The following is a 14,992-nucleotide window of genomic DNA, read 5'->3' on the forward strand; positions in this document are numbered from 1 at the left end:
GCAGTTATAAGAGTCGAGGGACATGAAAGGGAAGCAGTGGTTGGGATGGGAGTGAGACAGGGTTGTAGCCTCTCCCCGATGTTATTCAACCTGTATATTGAGCAAGCAGTAAAGGAAACAAAAGAAAAATTTGGAGTATGAATTAAAATCCACGGAGAAGTAACAAAATCTTTGACGTTCACCGATGACATTCTAATTCTGTCCGAGACAGCAAAGGACCTGGAAGAGCAGCTCCGCAGAATGAACAGTGTCTTGAAAGGAGGGTATAAGATGAACATCAACAGATGCAAAACGTGGATAATTGAATGTAGTCGAATTAAGTCGGGAGAAGCTGAGGGAATTAGATTAGGAAATGAGACACTTAAAGTAGTAAAGGATTTTTTCTATTTGGGGAGCAAAATAACTGATGATGGTCGAAGTAGAGAGGATATAAAATGTAGACTGGCAATCGCAAGGAAAGCATTTCTGAAGAAGAGAAATTTGTTAACATCGAGTTTAGATTTAAGTGTCAGGAAGTCGTCTCTGAAAGTATTAGTATGGAGTGTAGCCATGTATGGAAGTGAAACAAGGATGATAAATAGTTTACCCAAAAAGAGAATAGAAGCTTTCGAAATGTGGTGCTACAGAAGAATGCTGAAGATTAGATGGGTAGATCACGTAACTAATGAGGAGGTATTGAATAGAACTGGAGAGAAGAGACATTTGTGGCACAACATGACCAGAAGAAGGGATCGGTTGGTAGGGCATATTATGAGGCATCAAGGGATCACCAGTTTAGTATTGGAGGGCAGGGCGGAGGGTAAAAATCGCGGAGGGAGACCAAGAGATGAATACACTAAACAGATTCGGAAGGATTTAGATTGCAGTAGGTACTGGGAGATGAAGAAGCTGGCACAGGATAGAGTAGCATGGAGAGCTGCATCAAACCAGTTTCAGGACTGAAGACCACAACTGTATATATGCGATGCGCCGTCCATCAGCGTGTCGTCTGGCTTGCTGAACACGCTTCCCTAGCCGACTGCCTGCTGGCCTAGCTGGTCGCGTTTTGGGCTATACTGCCTGCTGTCACAACCTGTGGCCCGCCTGTCGCCTACCATTCGGCGCTGCAATCCTGCGGCTTGCCAACCTGAACTTTGCGATTTCAACGCGCGAGCGGTTCCAGGCGCTTCAGTCTGGAACTGCGCGACCGCTTCGGATGCGGGTTCGATTCTTGCCTCCAGTATGGATGTGTGTGATGTCCTTAGGATAGTCAGGCTTAAGTAGTTCTAAGTTCTAGGGGACTAATGACCTCAGATGTTAAGTTCCATAGTGTTCAGAGCCATTTGATCTCAACGCGAGATCTTACGACTTTGCCATACACTGTCATTGTAGCCAGAAGCTGCTACTGGGTCCACTCCACGACGCATGGGTCGTGAACCTGCAGCCTCAGCAGCCCATATGCACAATACTGATGCTGCTCTTCGTGCGTTGCATCGCTTCGTACCATGACTCGTTAAGCAGCGCATTTTACTTTTTGACTGTTCTCGGTGAGCGCGCGAAATGTTCTCAACGCACTCACAAGCAGACATCGAAGCAGAATGTGGTTAGGATTATGTTAATCTTAATGAGAGCAAACAGTGACACATTCAGAATTCGGGAATCAGAGCAACAATTATGAGCAGGAGATTTCACCTGTTCACAAGTTTAACTTAAGTATGCTAACAACGGTTCAAATGGCTCTGAGCACTATGGGACTCAACTGCTGTGGTCATCAGTCCCCTAGAACTTAGAACTACTTAAACCTAACTAACATAAGAACATCACACACGTCCATGCCCGAGGCAGGATTCGAACCTGCGACCGTAGCAGTCGCACGGTTCCAGACTGCGCGCCTACAACCGCGAGACTACCGCGGCCGGGTAACAACGGTTTTTGGGGCTGCTATTCATATGCAAGTGTCCGTCTGTTGTGCGACAAGCTAACTTGATGAGATGTTCCCCCGTCGTAAATTTCATTCCCTCTTCCTCATTGAAATCCACTGAAAATATGAACGCCTTTTTTCAGCATGTTTGTGGCTCTGCTGGCCAGATGACTTCATGTTAAAAATTGTATGACTGAAACTGCCGACAGATGGAATCGAGCGAAATATCGAAGAGTTCTAACATATACGAGGTGTGGCTAGAAAAAAACCGGACTGCTGGAAAAAACATTTATTTACAATTATTTACAATTTCATGTTATCTCCTTCAATGTACTCTCCTCCTCGGTCTCTACACCGCTCCATACGAATTTTCCACTGTTCATAGCAATGCTGCAGATCATTTTCGGTAAGTCCATATATTACTTCCGTCGCTTTTTCTTTTACTGCTTCAACAGTCTCAAATCTAGTTCCTTTCAAAGCTGACTTGACTTTAGGGAAAAGAAAAAAGTCACAGGGGGCCAAATCAGGTGAGTGGGGTGGATGATCTAAGATGGGAATGTTGTGTTTTGCCAAAAACGTCTTCACTGACAACGCAATGTGAGCTGGGGCATTGTCTTGGTGAAGGATCCATGACTTTTTTCTCCACAAATCGTTCCGTTTTCTCCGTACTCGCTCACGTAGGGTAGCCAGGACGCTAATGTAGTAGTGCTGATTGACTGTTTGTCCCTCTGGTACCCAATCAATGTGCACAATCCCTTTGATGTCAAAAAAAAAAATCATCATTGCCTTGAATTTCGATTTTGACATTCGTGCTTTTTTTTGTCGTGGAGAACCAGGAGTTTTCCAATGCATCGATTGGAGTTTAGTTTCGGGATCGTAAGTAAAAAACCACGATTCATCGCAAGTAATAACATTTTGTAAGAAGGTGGGATCACTTTCAATGTTTTCCAGGATGTCAGAACAAATCATTCTTCGCCGTTCCTTCTGTTCAGTTGTGAGACACTTTGGAACCGTTTTTGAACACACTTTGTTCATGTTGAAACTTTCATGAAGAATCTGCCTAACACTTTCCTTGTCAACTCCTGTTAACTCAGACACTGCTCTGATTGTTAAACGGCGATCTCGTCGAACAAGTTTACCGATTTTCTCAACGTTTGCATCAGTTTTTGCTGACAATGGTCTGCCAGTGCGAGTGTCATCACTGGTGTCTTCGCGCCCATCTTTAAATCGTTTAAACCACTCAAACACTTGTGTTCGCGATAAACAATCATCGCCGTACACTTGTTGTAACATTACAAACGTTTCACTTGCAGATTTTCCTAGTTTGAAACAAAATTTGATGTTAACACGCTGTTCTTTCTGTACACTCAACATTTTCCGACGCACAGACAAAACGTCAACTACTTAAAACAGGCCAGCCGTAGTGGCCGAGAGGTTCTAGGCGCTACAGTCAGGAACCGCGAGACCGCTACGGTCGCAGGTTCGAATCCTGCCTCGGGCATGGATGTGTGTCATGTCCTTAGGTTAGTTAGGTTTAAGTAGTTCTAAGTTCTAGGGGACTGATGACCTCAGCAGTTAAGTCCCATAGTGCTCAGAGCCATTTGAACCATTTTTTGAACTTAAAACAGACGCCACGGGCAGACTGAGTGCAGTAGGCAGATGAAACTCGAGCAGTAGGCGGAGCGAGAGTCACGTGACAGCCACGCGACTTTCAGCCTTATTGCATTCGTTTTATTGTTTCACCAGTACTAGTCCGGTTTTTTTCTAGCCACACCTCGTATGAGGCCGTAGCTAAAGAGTTAGGAAGGAGACATTCAGACAAGAGATATGTAACTTGATACAAATATACGATTCAGTCTCATTATGGTGACCACTGCCTATTTCCGACGTTAGTGTGGAATGACTACTCACAACCGTCACGTGACAGCACTAGTTGTTGAGGGCATATAAAGCTCGTCGGGAGGACGCGAAAAACGGGTCGACCATTGTCGTTATTCGGAAACGAAGCGATTTATCAGACGTACAAATGGCCTGATCATCGGCGTTCTGACCGAGGGTGTAAGCATTCTAACTCAGGTTCGAATCCTGCCTCGAGCATGGATGTGTGTGATGTCCTCAGGTTAGTCAGGTTTAAGTAGTTCTCAGTTCTAGGGGACTGATGACCTCAGATGCTAAGTCCCATAGTGCTCAGGGCCATTTGAACTATTTGAAAAAATTGGCGCTAACCAAAACCGGCGCTGAGGGAAATGTGGTGCAGTGCGGGGCATAGTTGACGGGGGTGAAAAACAGCTGCAGAGAAGAGTGCAGGTGAATAGACGTACAACCGTTCAGTGACTGACCACCAGATTAATCCAGGGGCTATTAATACTGCCTCTTCAACGACCGCTCAGCGGACGTTGCTGCGTAAGCACCTCTCCAGCAGGTGCCTGTTTCATGCTTCGAGGGTTGCTGCTTTTCATAGGCGATGAAGGCTGGAATTTTATGGACGTCTTTTCAGATGAATCACGTTTTATGCGACATCGGACAGATGGCCGTTGACCTGTAGGGCGTGAAATGTCTGAAAGCGAAACGTAAAGACCGGAGGAAGGAACTTTATAGTTTGGGGAATTTTTTCGTGACATTCACTGTATGATATCGTCATTCTGGAAGCCGTAAAGACACATTGGATCGACACAAGTAAGCATCTACCCTTGGGGGTCATGTCTACCCCTACAGTTTATCCTCAGCATGATGGCATCTGCCAGCAGAGAAAGCAACTTGTCACACAGCTCGCACTGTGTGTGCTTGGTTCGCAGAACAGCGGGATGAGTTTATCGTACTCTCCTGACCACCAAACTCTCCAGATTTAAAACCTAGCGCAGAATCTGTGGGACCACCCCGATCTTGCTGTTCGCACCATGGACCCTCTGCCCAGAATCTTTTGTGCAACCGGCGACGGCAATGAAGTCGGTATGGCTGCACATCTCAGTCGATCACTTCCAGAGCCTCAGCGACACTCTTCCTGTACATCTAGCAGCGGTCCGCGCTACAAAAGTCGGTTATTCAGGTTTTTGACAGGTAGCCACACTAACGTGACAGGACAGTGTACAAGTTGCAGGAGCAGGGAGAAGATCTGGAGGCATTCCCGCTGTTACGTGTCATATATATACTTTGCGGGAAAACAGGACAATAAAATGGCAAGAGCTGATAATGTGTTTATCGGATACACAAATCCGCAATTTGGAAGCGAGTTCAGCATGGCGTTGCCTTCGCCATTGCATGTGGCAGGTCGCCTTGTGCTATTATGTGAAGAGGCCTGGTGATTTCTTCTGCCCCTCCACACAATAATGCCCCTTATCAGGTGTTCGCAAATGGGTCAAAATGTCCGCACTGAAAGCAGCTGGATCACACCGCTGACAGGTGCTGCGCATACAGTGACATTTGACTGTAGAGAAATTGGTCACTGTGATTCGGATTGTGGGCTATTTGCGTGTAAGGTTAAGTTGATGCAGGGATTTCAAAAATCATAGTTTAACTGACATGCTGGACCTAGTCACTTGCGCCGGCCGAAGTGGCCGTGCGGTTCTAGGCGCTTAAGTCGGGAACCGCGACACCGCTACGGTCGCAGGTTCGAATTCTGCCTCGGGCATGGATGTGTGTGATGTCCTTAGGTTAGTTAGGTTTAACTAGTTCTAAGTTCTAGGGGACTAATGACCTCAGACGTTGAGTCCCATAGTGCTCAGAGCCATTTGAGCCTTGTCACTCTGCAAGTTTTGGAGTACTTCCATAGACTGTCTGAGCCATTCGTCGGAATTTCTTCGGTTTTGTTTTCAGGCAGTTTTCTAATTTTTTATCTGTGCTGCTGACAGCTGACTGCTCTTTTGTGCCCCAATGCCACCTTAATCGCAACTTCGTCCACAGATGCGAAAGCTTTATGAATGTGGTAACCATTCGAAAACTGCATCTCGGAATGAAACCATCAGCACACCGTGAAGTGGCTCTGATACCGTGATCCTCTAAGAGAGCTAGTTTCTGTTCCAAAAACAGATGCAGCTGCAATATCAGCATCTCGACATTGAAATAAAAGCTGCATACTATCAAGTTATGCAATGCTAATAGTATTTGTCAGATTACTAGCGAATGTAGGTACCTCCTACGTATCCGACACGACTGGCACCAGCATTTGCTGTAAAGATAGGGTGCTGTGCGACGTGCGGGATTACAGCTTGGAAAGGTTCACTTCCCTCACCCTCCTTACTCCCCTGCCTTCTCTGAAAACAAAATATATGAAACTAGCACTCAACGAACATAATGACAGTGTGCTGCAGCGCATGCATCTAATGAAATCTTACAACTAATAAGATGATATATTTTGCGGCGTTACTGTTACATATCTCTACGCAATATCAATTCATTTCTGCGGCCACTATATAGCATTGCGCATGTAGTAGAGGAAGCATCACTTCTCTGCTGGCGGTTCAGGTGGGGTGTCCTGCGTCGTCTCAGGTGCAGTTTGTGAATCTCATTACGTCAAGCATGTCTCCCTGGGTGTTGGGGAACCTTGACGCAAGACGGGCTGTTACCAACTTCACTATTGTTGTGTGTTCGCTACCCGCACTGGGCTCTGTGCTGGACTGTAGATGCCACATCTGACTTGTCACTTCCTGCAGATAAATCGAGTACAGCTTTGCTCTTCTGACAACTTTGCTCTGCAGACATCAAAAGCCAGAACAGCATAGAGCCACTCAGCTAGTGTGGAAGCGTCGTCCCAGTTTTCACTCCAAAAATTAGGACTACTTGATGAGATTATGAGACTGCATCATGCCACCTAGTGAAGGGGCCATGTTCTGTATCTTTCGGCCACTGTGCTGATCTGGTCAATAGGCGAGCGCACCAAGCGGCCTTGTTTTCGAAGTGGAGCCCCCCACGTTATTCCGTAGGCATTTCAGAATCAGTGCCGCAGGGTTCCAGCGATCCCACGCACTGTTGTCAGTTCTCCTTACTCCAACCAATCAAAAACAAGCTGCTGTAGATCCGTGCACGCGCACTGCAGCTTGCACAGAACCATGAACTCAAAATACTAGCGGCCGACACAGGCACGCTACTCTTCACAGCACCAAAAAGTGTGTTTAGCGTACATAGTACTGCTGAAATTTCGCTGATCGTGTGTTCCAAGCACGCATAGTAGGGATAGGTTATTGGACTGTGTTCTGGAAATTGTCATAAATGCTGTATCATGTCATTTTATTCTCATTCATATTGACATGTTTTGGATTTTACATTTCGGAATATGAGTTAGGAATGTTTTGTAGTACCACATTGTACAAATACTTCTCTAAAACACATGAAAAATTGTTTAAGAGCGTGTCAAATAATACGAATATGCATAGAATGCGACTGAACCTCCATCCTAGAGATTCGAATGATTAAAGTGGTCTACTTCCCGATAGGATATATGAACGATTCGGGTCTCAAAAACAAAATTTACAAAACGCCTTCTCGAGAGCGTGTGGCGAGTGCAGCTACTGAAGTTCGTCGTAGTTTATGACATGCATCTAATGAATCAAAATGTTTCATTTATGGTAGTATAGTCTAAAAATATTATGGCAGGGATCTTTCATCTCTGCCTACAGTTGTTAAGGATTAGATAGCAGATAAAGAAGAATGGAAAGATGACTGCTGTTAGTTTCACTCGCAGTAATTTAAGTTTTGCTCTTATTTTCATGTCCAACCACACACTCGGAAATCGCTACGTATTCGGAAAAACTAGTGAGTTATTTGTGACAATAAAAAATATGAATGTCACTGTCGATTGATTTACGCACAGCAATATCATCTTTCATTTTTTTAAACATACGGAAGTCATGAAATCGATGATACTCACTACTGGGAAAGCGTTCTATTACATGTAAATAACAACGAATATTTGCAGAAAAATACTTAACTTTAACAAATAACGCAGACCCAGAATGTGTTATAAACATGAAGGGTAAAAAAATTTTCTATACCTAGCCGGGCACGAATCTACGTTCTTCAGCTTACAGTCTCTTGCGTTGTCCACTTTCCTTTTTTTTTTTTTTTTATCGCATTTCGTTCTTTGCGTCTGCTCAGGGCGGACGTCCCACGACACCCGTCGAAGTTCATCATTGACCTATTCACTTAGTTTTCTTTACTACAGACGGCAGCTTACCCTCTGACCAAACACGCTGCTGACCAAGAAGAGAAACGCAAGCTCACCTCTTTGCCGAATGATGCAGGCGTAAATTGTAAATGCATTAAATTTTGGGAGGATTCCACTATGACGTGTCACAAAATTCCTTTCCATTGTTACTTAAAAGTTGTAAACGCGTTTCCATAATTAATAAGTAAACTATCTGCGGGAAAAAGTACGCGAAGTCGCTAGTAATTGCAGTAACACGCATGTAATATACGTAAGCAGAGCCGACGTCTTGAAATTTAATAATTTTAATTGCATAAAAACGACAGGCATTTTATGAAAATATTGACCGAAAACGTTTTTTGATATTATAATCTTTCACAATAACAACAATAAAAACGATATTTCTAAGAATGTAAAACAATCTGTTATGAACTCACTTTCCACTCGGATGCATTCTGGTAATTCTTCAGTAAAACATTATCACTAAATCCGAAAATTAAACCACTCAGTATTTCTACAGTAACAGATTCTAGCTTTAAAGAAATCACACTGAACCGAAAGGTTGGCCATATCAAAACATGTCGACCTTTCGGCACAGTTGGAAGTTCCGCAGGAGGACCGATCAGTAACAGGTCTCAGGCGCTTACAGACTAGCAACTTCGGATACATAACCGAAAATGACGACACTACCGAGGCTGAGCGACCACACCGATCGGTACGAACGACACATAATAGAGCCCCAGTGTAGGGCGTGGACGGGCCGACCAATTAAAGTAACACTGCTTTAGTCTAGTGTCAATCCCGGGACGGCAAAATGTGCGTCGTGTACGCAAAGAGGGATAAACTTTCTGCCATTTCCGCTCTTTTTCCTACATTTTTTGACATTTCTCGTCTGTCACGTTGGAAATAGCATGGAAGCGTCCCCTCCACCTTCAATTTTGGAAGGTTGTAATCTGGGCAGGGGGAAGGAGTTTTTTGGGCGTTCGTGGATGGAGTATTAGACGATACAAGGAGCTGCTAGCCACCTGGGGCTGTTTGGTGTCCTCTGGTGATTTTGAGCGCAGATAAGTTCTCACAATCTGTGGCAGCACGCTCCACGATCTTAGCAAGTAGCTTCTCATATACACTCCTGGAAATGGAAAAAAGAACACATTGACACCGGTGTGTCAGACCCACCATACTTGCTCCGGACACTGTGAGAGGGCTGTACAAGCAATGATCACACGCACGGCACAGCGGACACACCAGGAACCGCGGTGTTGGCCGTCGAATGGCGCTAGCTGCGCAGCATTTGTGCACCGCCGCCGTCAGTGTCAGCCAGTTTGCCGTGGCATACGGAGCTCCATCGCAGTCTTTAACACTGGTAGCATGCCGTGACAGCGTGGACGTGAACCGTATGTGCAGTTGACGGACTTTGAGCGAGGGCGTATAGTGGGCATGCGGGAGGCCGGGTGGACGTACCGCCGAATTGCTCAACACGTGGGGCGTGAGGTCTCCACAGTACATCGATGTTGTCGCCAGTGGTCGGCGGAAGGTGCATGTGCCCGTCGACCTGGGACCGGACTGCAGCGACGCACGGATGCACACCAAGACCTTAGGATCCTACGCAGTGCCGTAGGGGACCGCACCGCCACTTCCCAGCAAATTAGGGACACTGTTGCTCCTGGGGTATCGGCGAGAACCATTCGCAACCGTCTCCATGAAGCTGGGCTACGGTCCCGCACACCGTTAGGCCGTCCTCCGCTCACGCCCCAACATCGTGCAGCCCGCCTCCAGTGGTGTCGCGACAGGCGTGAATGGAGGGACGAATGGAGACGTGTCGACTTCAGCGATGAGAGTCGCTTCTGCCTTGGTGCCAATGATGGTCGTATGCGTGTTTGGCGCCGTGCAGGTGAGCGCCACAATCAGGACTGCATACGACCGAGGCACACAGGGCAAACACCCGGCATCATGGTGTGGGGAGCGATCTCCTACACTGGCCGTACACCACTGGTGATCGTCGAGGGGACACTGAATAGTGCACGGTACATCAAAACCGTCATCGAACCCATCGTTCTACCATTCTTAGACCGGCAAGGGAACTTGCTGTTCCAACAGGACAATGCACGTCTGCATGTATCCCGTGCCACCCAACGTGCTCTAGAAGGTGTAAGTCAACTACCCTGGCCAGCAAGATCTCCGGATCTGTCCCCCATTGAGCATGTTTGGGACTGGATGAAGCGTCGTCTCACACGGTCTGCACGTCCAGCACGAACGCTGGTCCAACTGAGGCGCCAGGTGGAAATGGCATGGCAAGCCGTTCCACAGGACTACATCCAGCATCTCTACGATCGTCTCCATGGGAGAATAGCAGCCTGCATTGCTGCGAAAGGTGGATATACACTGTACTAGTGCCGACATTGTGCATGCTCTGTTGCCTGTGTCTATGTGCCTGTGGTTCTGTCAGTGTGATCATGTGATGTATCTGACCCCAGGAATGTGTCAATAAAGTTTCCCCTTCCTGGGACAATGAATTCACGGTGTTCTTATTTCAATTTCCAGGAGTGTATTATGCTGACTTAATTCCACTTTGTATTTAGTTTCTTTTATCTTGTATCAGAGCCCCGCACAGATAAATATTTCTTCATGCTTCAGGGTCCACGCAGACTTCCTTCCATGAGGTTCCTTCCGCTATGTTATTCTCACCTAATTAGCTGTTCAATTAATCTCTTTTCTTTGATAACTTTTGATTAACTTTTGTGGAACATAACAGTAAATAAAACTCTTTAGAGCAGACAAGGATGAGTTTACAAGATCCTTAAATTCTCTTACAACTTTTCTGGTTAGGCGACCCATGAAAGAATAAATGTAACCTAGCATACTACCAAATTGTGGTTGGGTAGGCATTGTTCTTTGCGTGCAGTGGTCAGATTGGACTAAAGGATACTGATGTTTTACGTTATGGAACGGCAAGGAGATAGAGCACGCACGTTACAAACAATTAGAAGCGAGCCTCCTTCATGTCGACATTGATCCTGGGCTGTATTTTAGGTTTCTTTAGAAACTGGCACTTACAACAGCAGTGCAAAGTACCTCTTGGGCTATAAGCAACTGCAGCGACCATTATGTCCCATCTTGTGTGTGAGTTAGCACTAACTTGCAGCCGCGTATTGTACAATTTACCTACATTTTGGGGGTTTACAAGAAAAATGCCTTGATTTATGGCACTACGTGTGAAAACTTTTCTTGTTTGTCTGCTTGCTTACACATGCTGAAGTTTTTGTGATAGTTGTTAATTTCAGTTTTCGTGTACATGGTTATAGCTACGTGGGGGCGGTCGAGGGAGGCAAGAACAGTCTGAATGCAAGGAGACACTGTAGAATCAGAACAGTCCGCATCGGAAATTTCTGTTACAGAGACCACTGCGACAACTCCATTGCCTGAAACTCAGGATACTGAAGGGAAAGTTGAATTTAGTGAAAGTCGCGAAAATTGCAACACGCAACGATCAGTGGGATAGATCAATACAAGTTTCAGAAATTTGGGAGATACTTTCCTATGGGTAAAGCAAAAGCTAGCTTTCCCGAAAGCAGAGAGGAAAAATGCAAAAGAAGACAGAAAAGCGGCAGAAGAAAGAAAAAGGGCAGAAGAAAGAAAAAGGGCAGAAGACAGAGATTCGATTGCAGAGTCAAGCACAGAAAGAGCCGAAGCCGACAGAAAACAATTTAGAGAAGAGATGACGGCGCCTCATTGAGAATTTGGGAACAGAATGTAATCTTTATACGAAAAGGCGGTGGAATTTTCAAAGGGACTCAAAGCAAAGGGACCAGGCTGGTCCAGGTTGAGCAGAATTTAAAAAAAAAATATGTAGAAGAGGCAAACATCTCTCTCTCTGAGATGATCATACATTGGAGGATGAAACTGAGTCCGAGGCTATGGAACCAATGCGATTCTCCGAAACTTAAGGGTTTTTGTCACACAAGGTGTTGATAACCTGAGGAAGGCGCCAGAGTGGTAACAAGCCGTGGAGTAGTTACTGCCCCTGACAGAGAGGAATATACAAATCATTAATGAAATGTATGTTTTTCCAAATTCAGAAGATAGTTGCTCTCCGTCGTCGTCGCATTACAGGGATGTTACGAGTGAATCGCCTCTCCCCACAATCCATGTCTGTCAATGGTCAAGATTTTGATGATATGCGTTTTCTGTCACTGAGGATATTCCTCACCTATTCCGCAGGTGGAGATTTGTGCATCCAAACCTGGATCATAGACAGTTTTCCTATCTCTTGATCAACCCAGAGAAAGTTGGAGTAAGTGCAGAGGCTATAGGGTAATTGTTACATATTACTAGGCCATGTGCGGAAGTCAAAAAGGAATTATGAAAATATACTGGTCAATCGCAGATCAAAATAGTGTGTGATCAAGTATAATAAAAGGCACTGCGCTGGCAGCAGCTCACTACCAATCCTGTTGACAGTATCTGGATAAGTTCTTCAGGCGGAATCAGCATCTCGGCCGTCCACACAGTCATTGAGAGCTGATCCCACTTTTCATCATTACAGTGCCAACTGGCCACTAACGTTCATTTTTTTTTGCGCTGACAAGAGTGACCTGAAGCTATTTAAGCTGGTCTTAGCCGATCTCAATGAATACCTACAATAGGATAGGAAACTGAGCGATGCTTTCGACAAGAATCAGTATAGAAACTCATGGAAGAAGCAGTGGAAATCTGAGAAAATAAGGGAAGACGGCGACGGTAGCCATTTGCAAGATTAGAAGAGTCATTGGAAATATGAGAGACTAATGCACTACGAGGATAGGCCCCACCCAGGAACTGACGTGCGAAGACCACTGATAGGTGCTGGAGAGGGGAGCAGAAAATTATTACCATAAGAAACGCTGCTCCAATTCTAGTCAACATGTTTTACTATGTAACGAGCAGAAAATGAATGCAGGCAAGGGTCAAGCCTTCACTGTAAATCTTTCTACGTACTCGGAAATTACAGACGATCTCTCCGCTGAGATGGACAGTGCAGAGGAGGCGCTATAACTCGTCATAATTTTTAATACTGGTAACAAAGATCTTTCAGCGATGGTGGATACGTACGGCCTCGTGAACGGTACATTCTTGGCCTGTGACGATGCAGAAAACTGGGCAGCATTCCAACTGCAAAAGACACGCATAAAAGGAGCAAGTAAAGATAAATCTGTTGAAGGAAAAAGCAGGTATCGTTTTCATTTATGTGTCAGGCTCACTATTCTTCGCTCTTGTGATAATCAACCCAAGATTGATGACGAAAGCAATTTACGGGCGGAGTTTATGAGACAGCATGCCGCAACAATTGGGTAAAGAAGAGAGATTTCCCTTGCCTCAGGACAGGACAGAACCATGCTCCGCTATCACAGGACGATACCCAATAGTAATTTTTCCACACATTGTTTAACGGTTGTGGCGTTACCAACAGAGACACGACACTTCCTTGACGTCAGACGGAGGGAAAGAGCGAAGTAAATGTTGCAGACCTAGAGAAAATTTTCCAAGTAATCAAACACCTGGCCTCCGAAATATGGGGTATTCCAAATGAGAGTCGTGAGCAACAGAAGAACTTTTATGTAGTGCATGTGGAAGTGTTTAGTGTTAAGGCATATACCTATCAGCTATATTTATACGGTTAAATAGCATGGTAAATGCTTCACTTGGCCATACGGCGTTCCAGTAATCTATAGACAGAAAATGGAGGGTTGGGTTGAGTTGTCTGGGGGGGGGGGGGGGGGGGGGAGGGTAGGGACACCAAACACCGAGGTCGTTGGTCTCACCTGATTAGAGAAGGACGGAGAAAGAAGTCGGCCGTGACTTTTCAAAGGAACCATCATGGCATTTGCATTTGCCTGGAGCGATTTAGGGAAATCACGGAAAACCCAAATCAGGATGGCCGGACGCGGGACTGAACTGTCGTCCTCTCGAATGCGATTCCAGTGTGCTAGTCACTGCGACAGAAAGTAGAACAGCAAATCAAGCAGATCCTGAAGTAAAGAACAATCAAAAAGACAAAAGGATGGCATGAGCAAGCTGGTGCTCGATTACCGCGAAACAAATGTGGCTCAAGACCATACAACAGTTTCTGTAAAAACTCCATGCACAGAGTATTACTCCAAGATTTACTTGTGAAAACCTTTTGGCACGTTGAACAGTATCGTAACAGCAGGTACTACACCGCATTTTTATGCTATACTAAACGTTACCATTTTAAAAAGCTGCCCCTTAGTCGGTCGACATCCTCTTTTACGGTTTTTTGGGCCCTAGAAACCGCATTGAAGAAAAAGTTTTGTAACTAAATATACTGAAAATATGATTATTGGCGCGGAGTCCTGGGATGAGAGTAATTACTGTAAATGAAGTTAATGCAGGAATTACAGGCTTCCAGTCTTAATGAAAATGTTGAAAAATTGTGCTTTGCGAAGGAAGAAGTGGCGTTGCTGGGACACCTCGTATCTGGAGACAGTATCTGTCTGGACAGTGATAAATTAAACGCAGCACAAGAATTCCCACCTCCAGCGACCTAGAAGCAAGTAACAAATTTTCTTACATTAATTAAATTTTACCAGCAAATACTAGGAAAAAGGAGTTTTGCAGCACTCAGCCTCCGTGGATTCACAGTGAAGAATAGATCATGGAGTTGGGATGAGGAAGGTAACAGGAAATTCTCTGGGCTAAGCCGAACTTCAGCAGAAGCGCCCTTTCTGGCTTGTTCTGATTTCAGTCGCTCATTTCGTGTGGTTTCTGACTGCAGCGAAACAGAGATTAGAGTGGAAGTATTGGAGGAATCAGAGAAAATGGGGTGAAGGAACACGAAATATAGAATTCGGCTGCTGTGTATCAAGCACATGTGAAAGAAACTACTGTGTGACAAAACTGGGGAACTAGTCGTTGTGTGCGCATTTCAAAACTTTCGTTATTGCTTATATGGAAGA

Source organism: Schistocerca serialis, chromosome 5 (assembly GCF_023864345.2).
Source record: "Schistocerca serialis cubense isolate TAMUIC-IGC-003099 chromosome 5, iqSchSeri2.2, whole genome shotgun sequence".
NCBI lineage: Eukaryota > Metazoa > Arthropoda > Insecta > Orthoptera > Acrididae > Schistocerca > Schistocerca serialis.